This window comes from Heloderma suspectum, chromosome 10, assembly GCF_057233095.1.
Source record: "Heloderma suspectum isolate Gila_16-S chromosome 10, 16-S_ref, whole genome shotgun sequence".
Lineage (NCBI taxonomy): Eukaryota > Metazoa > Chordata > Lepidosauria > Squamata > Helodermatidae > Heloderma > Heloderma suspectum.
Genome location: NC_139467.1, coordinates 13800668 through 13811859, shown reverse-complemented (window position 1 = coordinate 13811859; position 11192 = coordinate 13800668).

The window sequence follows — 11192 nt, the reverse complement described above, 5'->3', positions numbered from 1 at the left end:
ACCTTGGATAGCTCCTTTAGAGTTCTGGCTGGTCCTGACTGAAACCAAGAATGGATTCGCAGCCCCACTGAAATTGGAGCCAGCAGCCCCCTCTGGATGATGATGACAATATTTATATCCCACCTTTTATCCTCTTGTAAGGAACCCAAGGCAGCTTACGAGGTCCTCCTCCTCACCATATGATCTCCCCAACAAAAACAGGGGAAGCTGATGGCTCCAATTTCGGTGGGGCAGAGATTCCATTCTGGGTTTTAGATACAACCAGCCAGAAATCTAAAGAAGCTATCCAAGGTGCTGGACCCATTTTGGGGATAGGGTTCAACACCCTGAATAGCAACTTTGGAGTTCTGGCTGGTTCTGATTGAAACCCAGAATGGATTCACAGCCCCGATGGAACTGGAGCCCCTGCCTCCCCTGCACAAACCTGTGAGGATGATTAAGGCAAGAGTCATTGACTGGCCCAAAATCACCCAGTGAGCTTCATGGCTGAGAGGGGACTAGAACCTGGGTCTCCTGAGACCCAGTCCGACACTCTCACCACTACACACCTAGGGATGTACAAATCCCTTACCTTGCTCTGCTGATGGACATCTGCGGTGGGGGGAAGGCGATCCGTCCCTCCCCCTGGAATCCTGCCCGGCCAACTCCTCTCCACGGCAACTCCGCGGAGCTGCCGGCCGGGGCTGCCCACAGCCAGACTTCCGTCCGCTACTGGGCTACGCCGGCCACCATTTGCGTCCCTGCGGAGGCTGTGATAGGCTACATATATATTTACGTAGCCTATCACGGCAAAAGGCAGGGACGCAAATGGCGGCCACTATGCCATTTGCGTCCCTGCCAAGCCATGATAGGCTATGCAAGTATCTACGTAGCCTATCATGGCAAAAGGCAGGGATGCAAATGGCATTGTGGCTGCCATTTGCATCCCTGCCTTTTGCCATTTGCGGCCACAGCCCAGCAGAGGCCGGAAGACGACCTGGAGCTGCTGCTGGAGCTGCTGCCGGAGCCGCCACTGCCACCAGGTAGGATCCATCCTGGGGGGATTCCGCGGGGGGGGGGAGCTGCCCCGTTCCACCATGGAGTCCATGGCGAAATTCTCCAACATCCCTATAACACACCACACTGAATCTCAAGACAGAAAAAGGACGTCTGCCTGCTACTTTAATCAAGGCTAAAAATAAGAGTTAAGCGTGCCTGTCACACAGCAATTAAAGGTAAAGCTGCCCAACCAGGAGGAAGTAGTGACCCAACTGTATATACAAAGAACAAAGTCTCCCTCTGACACCAGTAGTGCAGTGGCAAATCCAGAAGTGCAGGGCCCCTTCATGACAGTCACAGCCACGCCCCCTTCTAAGATTGTACAACCTTGTCAGATACACAGCCTTCGACTGGGATCCAAAAACACTGCAGCTGAGAGTAAGGCAGGGGTATTTCAATTGGATGTCTGAGAAAAAAAATGCAGGGGTGTTAACATCTTTTTCACTCGCTCACTCACAAACATTTTAGGTTTTCAAAATGTGATACTCTATGGAAGCTTCACCACCTCAACTCAGCCCTCATGGACAGATCCCTTCTCATTTAAACAGCCCCCTTGCACACTCCCTTAGCACCCCAAGATTACCCATTCGCCTTCCCTAAGCTCCTTCATTATATTTCCCCCCTTCCCCTCCAACAGAAACGTCCACACACCCAGCTGGATGGAACTGCACACACATACACACACATGCACACACACAGTGGTGTAGTGGCAAATTTGGAAATGCAGGAGTTCATTGTGACAGACTCCAAGGGCAGTCCGTTCAGTCAGCTGTGTCGCTCCATATCCACAAACCAGTTCTACTTCTAGGAGTTTTCATCTCCACCAGGAGCACACCTTTGGCAAAGCGAATAGGTCTTAATTGCCCATTGCAGACCAAGTCATCCCAAATACCTTGCGTTCATGGAACAATATATTGTCGCTTGAAAAATTAATTCCTCCCACGGCTGCAGTGAGGATCGCAGCTAAGCTCAGAGGAAACAGGGGATTCTGAAGGGGGCGGCAGACGACATCAGACTCCCTGCTAATGAAAAACTGCCAGGGCTGCGTCCCTACCAGCCTTCGCTACACCACTGTCTGATGCTCATTTCAGTGTGGCTTTTCTTTGTTTTCCAGCCTCTGGAATTCTCGGTGGAGAAGCTGCTGGAGGTGCTGAGGGAACCAGCAGTGCAGCTAGGTCATTTTACATCCTACACTTAGGGTGCAATCCTATGCATGTTTAGACAGAAAAAAGTCCTACAACTCCCAGCATTCCCCAGCCAGCCATGGCAGGGCATGCTGGGAGTTGTTTTTCTGACTGGGGCATGCTGGGAGTTGTAGGACTTTTTTCTGTCTAAACATGCGTAAGATTGCACCCTCAGGGTGTAATCCTAAACATGTTTGTTTGTTTGTTTGTTTGTTTTATTAAATGTATTAATCGCCCATCTGGGTGGTCAACCAGCCACTCTGGGAGATGTACAACAATAAAAACAGTTTAAAACAATAAAATTCTACACTACATTACTGGGTGACTTTGGGCCAGTCGCACACTCTCAGCCCAACCCACCTCACAGGGTTGTTGTTGTGAGGATAAAATGGAGAGGAGGATAATGTAAGCCACCTTGGGTTCCTTGCAAGAGGAAAAAAGGCGGGGTATAAATGCAATAAATAAATAAATAAATATGTCTAAAATTACCCTAACCCACCCCAAATGCCTGCCTGAACAACCACGTTTTTAATGCACGACGGAAGCTCATTAAAGAGGGGGCATGGCGGAGTTCCCTAGGGAGGGAGTTCCACAGAGTGGGGGCTACCACAGAGAAGGCCTTCTCCCTCATCCTCACCAGCCTAGCTGTCCTGGCTCATGGGACAGAGAGAAGGCCATCCGAGGCTGATCTTGTTAAGCGGCCTGTCTGGTGTTGCTGGAGGCACTCCTTGAGATAGGCTGGGCCAGAACCATATAGGGTTTTAAAGGTCAAAACCAACACCTTGAATTTGGCCCAGAAAACAACGGGAAAACAGTTATTTTCTTTCTGGTTTAGAAAGAAAATAAGTCCAACAACTCCTGCTGGCTGGGAAATGCTAGGAGTCATAGGCCTTTTTTCTGTCCAAATATGCATAGGATTGTACCCGTAATGGTCGGGGGCGGGCGGGGGGTTAGATGGCCACGTGTATGACATCCCATAGTTAACCTTTCTCGTCACTTCCAGTTGTCTCTCCATGCTTTCTAACTGATTCTACATCCCTGATAATTTAGAACAACAGCAGCAGCAAAACTGTTCACCAGCCCTGATGAGTACATTTTTTAATCTCACTTAAATTGTAGCACCATTGTGACTACAGGAGTAAATGAAGTTTGCTTCTGCCACTCTGATGCCCACTGTCTGGGTGGCCATTTGGGGAGGGGGCTGGACTGTGGAGCCCTGGATTTTGGGCCCAAGATTCAGCCCTAACTGGAGGGAAGGAAAGGTTCCTCCTGTGCAAGCACCAGGTCATTACTGACCCCTAGAGGGAAGCCGCTTGCGCTGGCGTTTTCATGGCAGACTGTAGCGGGGTGGTTTGCGATTGCCTTCCCCAGCCGACCTGAGCCGGCTACCCGAGACCCGGCTTCCGCTGGGATCGAACTCAGGTCGTGGGGAGAGTTTCGGTTGCAATACTGCTGCCTACCACTCTGCGCCACACGAGGCTCTAACTGGAGGGAACCATGATGTAAACAAGTCCTCCCCCCCACACCTCGTATTGCTGTAGCTACCTCACCAGACCTGCTATCACCACAAGAGAATATTACACACGCCCCAGTCCTTAGAGCTTACTGAGCACCAGGAAAAGCACAAGAAGTCAGGGGCTTCTCATCACCTGGGTAGATGGTATCATAAATGGCTCCTGCTCCTCTTGGCTTTAAAGGCCGAAAACAGCACTTAGAATTGCGTCTGGAAACAACAAAGTGGGGGCCTGAGAGGCTCCTTGAGGCTAGGTGTGATAGCCTTACCCCTGCGAGCTCCTGTCAACAGCCTTGCCACCATGCTCTGGACCAGCTGGAGACCTTTCAAAGACACCTCTGCATTATAATAATCAAGCCTAAAGCATGAATAATGGTGTTCAGGTCATTCTTTTCCGGGAGGCGTTACAGACCTAGCAGAACATGGGAGTTCCTTGGCTTTTCAGATATGAAAGAACAGTTTTCAGGTCAGACCAGCAAAATGTTGGCCAGCTGGCATTTTGACAACTCTTATGGCAGAAATTTGTTGGCTGGAGGTGTGTGTGTGGTGGGGAGATCTGGGGGTCAGGATTCTGGGGCTCCTCTCCCATGCACCTGACTTGTCATCACCACTGCTTATTTCCCCCACTTCCCCTGTCCCAACTGAAGACATACTCCTGTTATCTAAAACCCATTTCTTTCCAGTCTCTGGGAACTTTGCCTTTGCCCCAATTAGGGTGAAATAAATACAGCCGATAAATCACCTTAGGTACAGATGTCCACCCCCCCCCAAAAAAAAAGGCCAACTGCCAGAGGGAGGACTCTGAGAGCAATAAATGTAAGGAATGCAATCTTAACTGAAATATTTATAGCTTTGCTGATATTGATGGCTATGAGCAAGGTGGGGGTTCCACACTCATGCTATTTGCCTCCCAGTTGACTCAGCTGCTGGGCACAAAAGGCAGGAGGTGGCCCTGATGTTTATTCCCTGGTTGTGGGTCTCTAAAGGCATTTGACTGGCTGTTGTTGGGAGCCAAATGTTGGACCAGATCAGGGATAGGAAACTTCTGGCCCCATGGCTAAATGTGGTCCTCCAGTTAATGTCATCTGGCACCCAGGTATTTCCAGGGTGTTCCACCCACCACCACCCTGTGAACAGCCAGAGAGGAGAACATCTGGCAATGTGAAGTACTTCCAGCCATGGAGCCCAATGCCCCCCGTTGCTGTGCTGGCCTTTCCCAAAGGAAGGTCCATGGAGGAAACTGGCCAGATTGGCACTTCCGGGAGCATCTTCCAACCCTCCCCCACCTGCCTTTCCACTTCTGGTGGAAATATTCCCTTATAGAAGGAGCAGACATGTATGTTCACCTGCCTCCCTCTCCATAGATAATGATACTATTGTTCCTGTTACTCAGTGTTCCTGTTAATCAGTTCCTGTTAGTCAATGGATCCCAACTTGAGTAGCCAAGAGCTTCAGGAAATGGCAACACCCCAGCACTAGCTTCCTAGGAATTACCATAATTTTATTTATGTAAAGTATTTACAACATAATGAACATATAATACAATTGGTTGGTTGGTCGGTCAGTCAGTCGGTTGTTTGGTTGGTTGTTGATACTTGCGTCTGATGCCCAAATGAGTTTTCTGTGGGTGAATTGCTCTTGACAGAAACCAAGTTCCCTGGGCTGGATGGACCTTGAGCTATTCAGGTGATACATTTACAGAGATGCAGATATGACTCAACATATTTCTGTAGCTTCTGTTCTCCTCAGTAGGAAGAATTCATGTTCATGCCGCTGTGAGAAGAAGCAAAAGCATGCTGCAAGGGAAACAAGGGACATAGCCGTTGTACTACAAGCTCTGGGGCATATCTGCACTACAATAACTACATGTCATAATTGCATATTCTTCCCTGTTTACCCCTGCCTGCATGTACCTCCCCTGTCAAGGGCTCCTTGGAGGTCTCTCTCAGTCTAATCCAGTAGCCAAGTCCAGACACAGACAAAGGGATTATTTTCAAAGCTTTATTCTTCTTTTACAACTTAACAACTCTACTGTTAGCAACTAGATCTAAGCAGCACAGTACCTATGCCCTACGTTGGAACAGTTGGTCCCCGTTTGAAAGGGAATTACTGGCAGACCCCTGAACTTAAGGACTAGGGAGAGTCCCTCCCCTTTTCCCTTGGATCCTCTGGGTGCAGCCATTGATTGCGCGCCAACCGGGCACTACGCCTCCTTTCTGCGCCCTCCATTTGGCACCGCTCTCTGCGTCGGCATCGCGCGTCCACCAAGTCTGCTTCCCACGCTCTGTCACTCCCTGGACTGCTATCTAAGCTAGGAATGCTGGTGGGAGGAATCTCCGTCAGCTGTTGGCCCTGGGGAAAAGGAGCGCGCTCCTCTCCCAAGAGCGACTGCTCTTCCTCAGAATCAGAACTACTCTGGGATTCTATGGGCTCAGTGTCCACCCTGACATCATCCCCACTCCCATGAGGCCCCCCCTTGTGCTCCTCCCCTGGGGCCCTGGGTTTGTGGGGGTACAGCTGGTGGAAGCACCTCAGCAGCAACGGAGCATGCACATTTTCCGCGGGTTCCCAGGATCACTCATCAGGCCTGTACCCCTTCCAGTCCACCAGATATTGCAAGCGGCCACAAGAAAGGCGGGAGTCCAGAATCTCTGCGACCTCAAACTCCTCCTCCCCCTCCACCAGCACTGGCGGCGGGGGGGAGTCGACTGAGTGATGAGGGTTGCCAAAAACCAGGGGGGACAGCAAGGACCGATGAAAAACAGGATGGATCTTCATGGAGGGGGGGAGACCCAGGCGAAAAGCAACAGGGTTAATCTGGGCCGTAATCTGGAAAGGACCCGTGCGGCGAGGCGCGAGCTTCCTTGCGGGTGAGTGAGAGGGGAGGTATTGGGTGGACAACCAAACCCAGTCCCCCGGTTGCAGAGGCGGACCCGGCTGGTGCCGCTGGTCTGCAGAGGCCTTGTAGGCTGTCTTGGCTGGCTTGCCTGAGGGGGCCTTCGCCCGCTGGCAGATTGGGCAGGAGGCGACATAGGACTTGACGTCCTGACACACACAAGGCCAACAAAAACCCCTTGTCACTCCATGCAGGGTCTTGGCGATGCCAAAATGCCCAGCTGTGGGGGAGTCATGGCACTGATGGAGGACCTTCTCGCGGAGGGGTCTAGAAGGCACATAGACCCGGCCGGAAAGGTAAAGCAGGCCACCTCACAAAGAGAAGGGGGTAGAGTGGGGGGGGCAGAGGCCAGCCCCAATTCCTCCACCTTTGTGCGAACAAAAGCATCCTGAGCCTGTGCAGAGAGAAGGAGTTCCTCAATGAGGCACCGCAGCTGCTGCCAGGGCTTGGGGGGGAAGAATCAGAGAGGGGGGGGGATTTTCCTCACACCCTGGCTGGAGGTCAGGCTTACGAGAAAGAGCATCCACTTGTAGGTTGTCTGAGGCTTTTACATGGCAAATCTTAAGGTGGAACTGAGAAAAAAAAAGCAACCACCTAATCTGCCACTGGTTTAAGGCACGGGCTGTCTGAAGATGTTCGAGGTTGCGATGGTCGGTTCTAACTTCGACTGGGTGCTGCGCCCCCTCCAGGAGATGACACCAGGTCTCCAAAGCAGACTTGATGGCCAACAGTTCCTTCTCCCAGATGGTATAATTCGTCTCAGACATGGTCAGTTTCCTGGAGTGGTAGGCGCAGGGTTGCAGCCCGCCGCCCTCCCAATGTGGCTGAAAGAGCACCACCCCCACTGCGAAGTCAGAGGCATCAGTTTGCACTACAAAAGGCTTCCTCAGGTCGGGATGTAACAGGATCAGCTCAGAACTGAAAAGCTTCTTAAGTTCCTCAAAAGCCTGTTGGGCAGATGCCGTCCAATGAAAAGGAGATTTCTTGCCCTTAAGGAGGTCCATGATAGGAGAAGTCAGCCAAGCAAAACTGGGCAGGACCTTTCTGTAAAAATTAGCAAAACCCAGAAAACGTTGCAAGTCCTTCTTGGTGCATGGAGCCTGCCAGGAGAGGACAGCCTGGACCTTTGCAGGATCCATCCTGAAACCATCAGGCAAAATAATGTAGCCAAGAAAGTCCAAAGGGGTTAGGTCAAATGGACATTTCTCCAGCTTGGCATAAAGATGGTTCTCGCAGAGGTGCTGGAGGACGGTGGAGACATGAAGCTGATGGGCATCGGAGTCCTCAGAAAATATAAGTAAATCATCAAGATAAACAATGAGGAAAGTGTCCAAATAGTCCCTGAAGATAGCATTCATAAAACGCAAAAAAGTGGGGGGGAGGCGCCGGCGAGCCCAAAAGGCATTACTAGGTATTCATATGCTCCATACTGGGTCCCGAAACTGGTCTTCCACTCATCCCCCTCCCGGATGCGAATGAGATTGTATGCGTTACGCAGGTCCAACTTTGTGAAAATCTTGGCTCGCCCCAGGCGCTCCAGCATCTCAGGTATGAGGGGGAGGGGGCACTTGTCTGGGATGGAAACGGAATTTAGATTTCTGAAATCATGCACCGGCCTGAGCTCTCCAGATCTCTTGGCCACAAAGAAGGTAGGAGCGCAGGCAGGGGAGGAGGAGGGGCGAATGAAACCGCGTTTGAGATTTGTGTCCAAAAACTCCCGCAGAGCTTGAAGTTCCGGCTTTGACATCGAATACAGCTGGCCAGCGGGGATGGTCGCCCCCGGAATGAGGTTAATGGCACAGTCAAAAGGGCGGTGGAGGGGAAGCCGGTCAGCCTCCTTCTTGTCAAACACATCCCGAAAAGCTGCATAATTCTCTGGGAGGATGATGGTAGCTGAAGGACTGCCAGAAGCAGACAAGGAGGGGGAGGAAAGAGTTAAGGCCTGGGTTGGGAGTGGCACCTCCTCCAGGAGGCAATGCTTCTGGCAGTAGGGAGACGTAAACTCCACTTGCTGAAGCCCCCAAGAAATCTGAGGGTTGTGCTTAGAGAGCCAGAAAACACCCAGCACGATTGGGTATAAGGGAACCTTGGCTAAGTGAAACTGAATCTGCTCAACATGGGACTGGGCGTGCAGAGTGAGTGGAACTGGAATACGGGTCACCGCGCCCGAAGAGAGAGGACACCCATCAATGGTCTCCACTGCCAAGGGGGCAGGAAGGGGCAGGGTAGGAATCTTGTGGAAAAGGGCGAAGGTCTCATCCATGAAACTGGTCGTAGCCCCCGAGTCCACTAAAGCTAGAGCCTCTACCCCACCCCACTGAGAGGAGCGGAGGTGAACATGCAACAGCAGATGGCAGGGTGGGGGGGTTGGGGAAGGCACCCAACCAGTGGGGAAGTGACCCCCACACTGGAGGCCCCCCACATGCTTGGGGGGCAACCTAGTCAGGCCTGGGGATGAGGAGGAGGAGGAGGGGGAAAGAGAGGAGGAGGAGGCAGCAGAGCTGTGGATTTAACTTGGCAGGTCTTGGTGAAATGCCCCAGCTTTCCACATCGAAAACATCGGCGCTCAGCACGCCGGTGCACAAGCTCCTCTGGCGGCAGTGAGGCTCGGGTAGCTCCCAGCTGCATCGGGGTCTCCTCCACCCCCAGCGCTGGAGCGGGGGGTGGGGGAGGAGGTAGGAAACGTGGGGGAATGGGAGGAGGGAAATCCCAGCCCCCGGCGCCCCACCGGGTCTGCTGGCACCCCTCCGGCCGACTATCTATCTGAAGGCAGGTCTGGATGAGCTCCTCCAAAGTAGGCAGGCTGGGCGTGCGCGCCAACTCATCTAAGATCTCGTCATTCAAACCATCCAAAAACTGAGCCGCTAGCGTGGCATCATTCCACTGTAAATCCTGCATCAGCAAGCGAAAGGTTGTCGCATGGCTGGAAACTGAGTCCTTGCCCTGCCGGAGGCAGCGAATCTCCCAAGAAGCCGTCTGCGTGCGCAGGGGTTCACAGAAAAAACGTGCCATCGCTGTCATGAAACCTTGATAGTCCCCAAGCAGGGGGTCATTAGCGAGCAGGAGTCCCGAAGCCCATTTAGCTGCCATGCCTGACAGTAGGTTAATGATGAAATCCACACAAACCTGTTCCGTCTGGAAATCCTCAGGCCTAAGACGCATGTACAGCTCTGATTGGGCCCTGAAAATCTGAAAAAGTCCTTTCTCACCAGAAAACTTCTCTGGCAAAGCCAGCGGGCACTTGCGGCGGGGGGGAATTGGAGGTGGAGGGGGTTGAACCGCAGCCTGTAGATTCTGCATGGCAGCCGTCAGTTGAGCTATCTGATCACAGAGCATCCGGTTCTCTTGTGCTACAGCATGCACCGCTGGGTCCCCGGCACCCTCCATCAGGCAATAGGAGAAGACAGAGGGGGGGAGAGGAACAGGGACCAAGCTGTCAAGGGCTCTTTGGAGGTCTCTCTCAGTCTCATCCAGTAGCCAAGTCCAGAGACACAAAGGGATTCCTTTCAAAGCTTTAGTCTTCTTTTACAACTTAACAACTCTACTGTTAGCAACTAGATCTAAGCAGCACAGTACCTATGCCCTAAGTTGGAACAGTTGGTCCCCGTTTGAAAGGGAATTACTGGCAGACCCCTGAACTTAAGGTCTAGGGGAGTCCCTCCCCTTTTCCCTTGGATCCTCTGGGTGCAGCCGTTGATTGCGTGCCAACCGGGCACTACGCCTCCTTTCTGCGCCCTCCATTTGGCGCCGCTCTCTGCGTCGGCGTCGCACGTCCACCAAGTCTGCTTCCCACACTCTGTCACTCCCTGGACTGCTATCTAAGCTAGGAATGCTGGTGGGAGGAATCTCCGTCAGCTGTTGGCCCTGGGAAAAAGGAGCACGCTCTCTCTCCCAGGAGCGACTGCTCTTCCTCAGAATCAGAACTACTCTGGGATTCTATGGGCTCAGTGTCCACCCTGACATCCCCTTCCTCTGTTATCTTTCTTGAGCTGAATCCGGGAAAGGACACAGGCCCCAATCCAGCATTAGTCACTGGCAACTAGGGATGCTGGAGAAATCTGCCATGGACTCAAATGAGGCTGGATTCCAAAGAATCCAACCTCTGGAGTCTGTGGTGGAGCAGGTGCACTAACCTCCGGGTCCAGAGGAGTTCACATGGGGCAGCTCTCTGGCTCCCTATAAGATGCGAGATGCTAATGGCTGCTGCATTCAGTTTATCGCAGGAAACTTACAGCCGTAAATGGTGTATTGTATGCCATTTGCAGCCTTTTACCTATATACAGCCGTAAAAACCTGCAATGTAGGTAATGTTGTTGTTTATTCGTTCAGTCGCTTCCGACAGCTGCAAATGACATAAAATATGCCATTTACAGCTATAATTTTCCCACAATAGGCTAATGGCAGCTGCCATTAGCGTATCACATTTTACAGGAAGCCAGAGAACTGCTCCATGAACTCTGGCAGATGCAGCAGGGCTCTGGAGGACTCCGCAGGGCCCCAAGCAGCCCAAATTGCCAGACAGTGGGGAGTTCGTACATCCCTACTGGCATCTACTCATGTG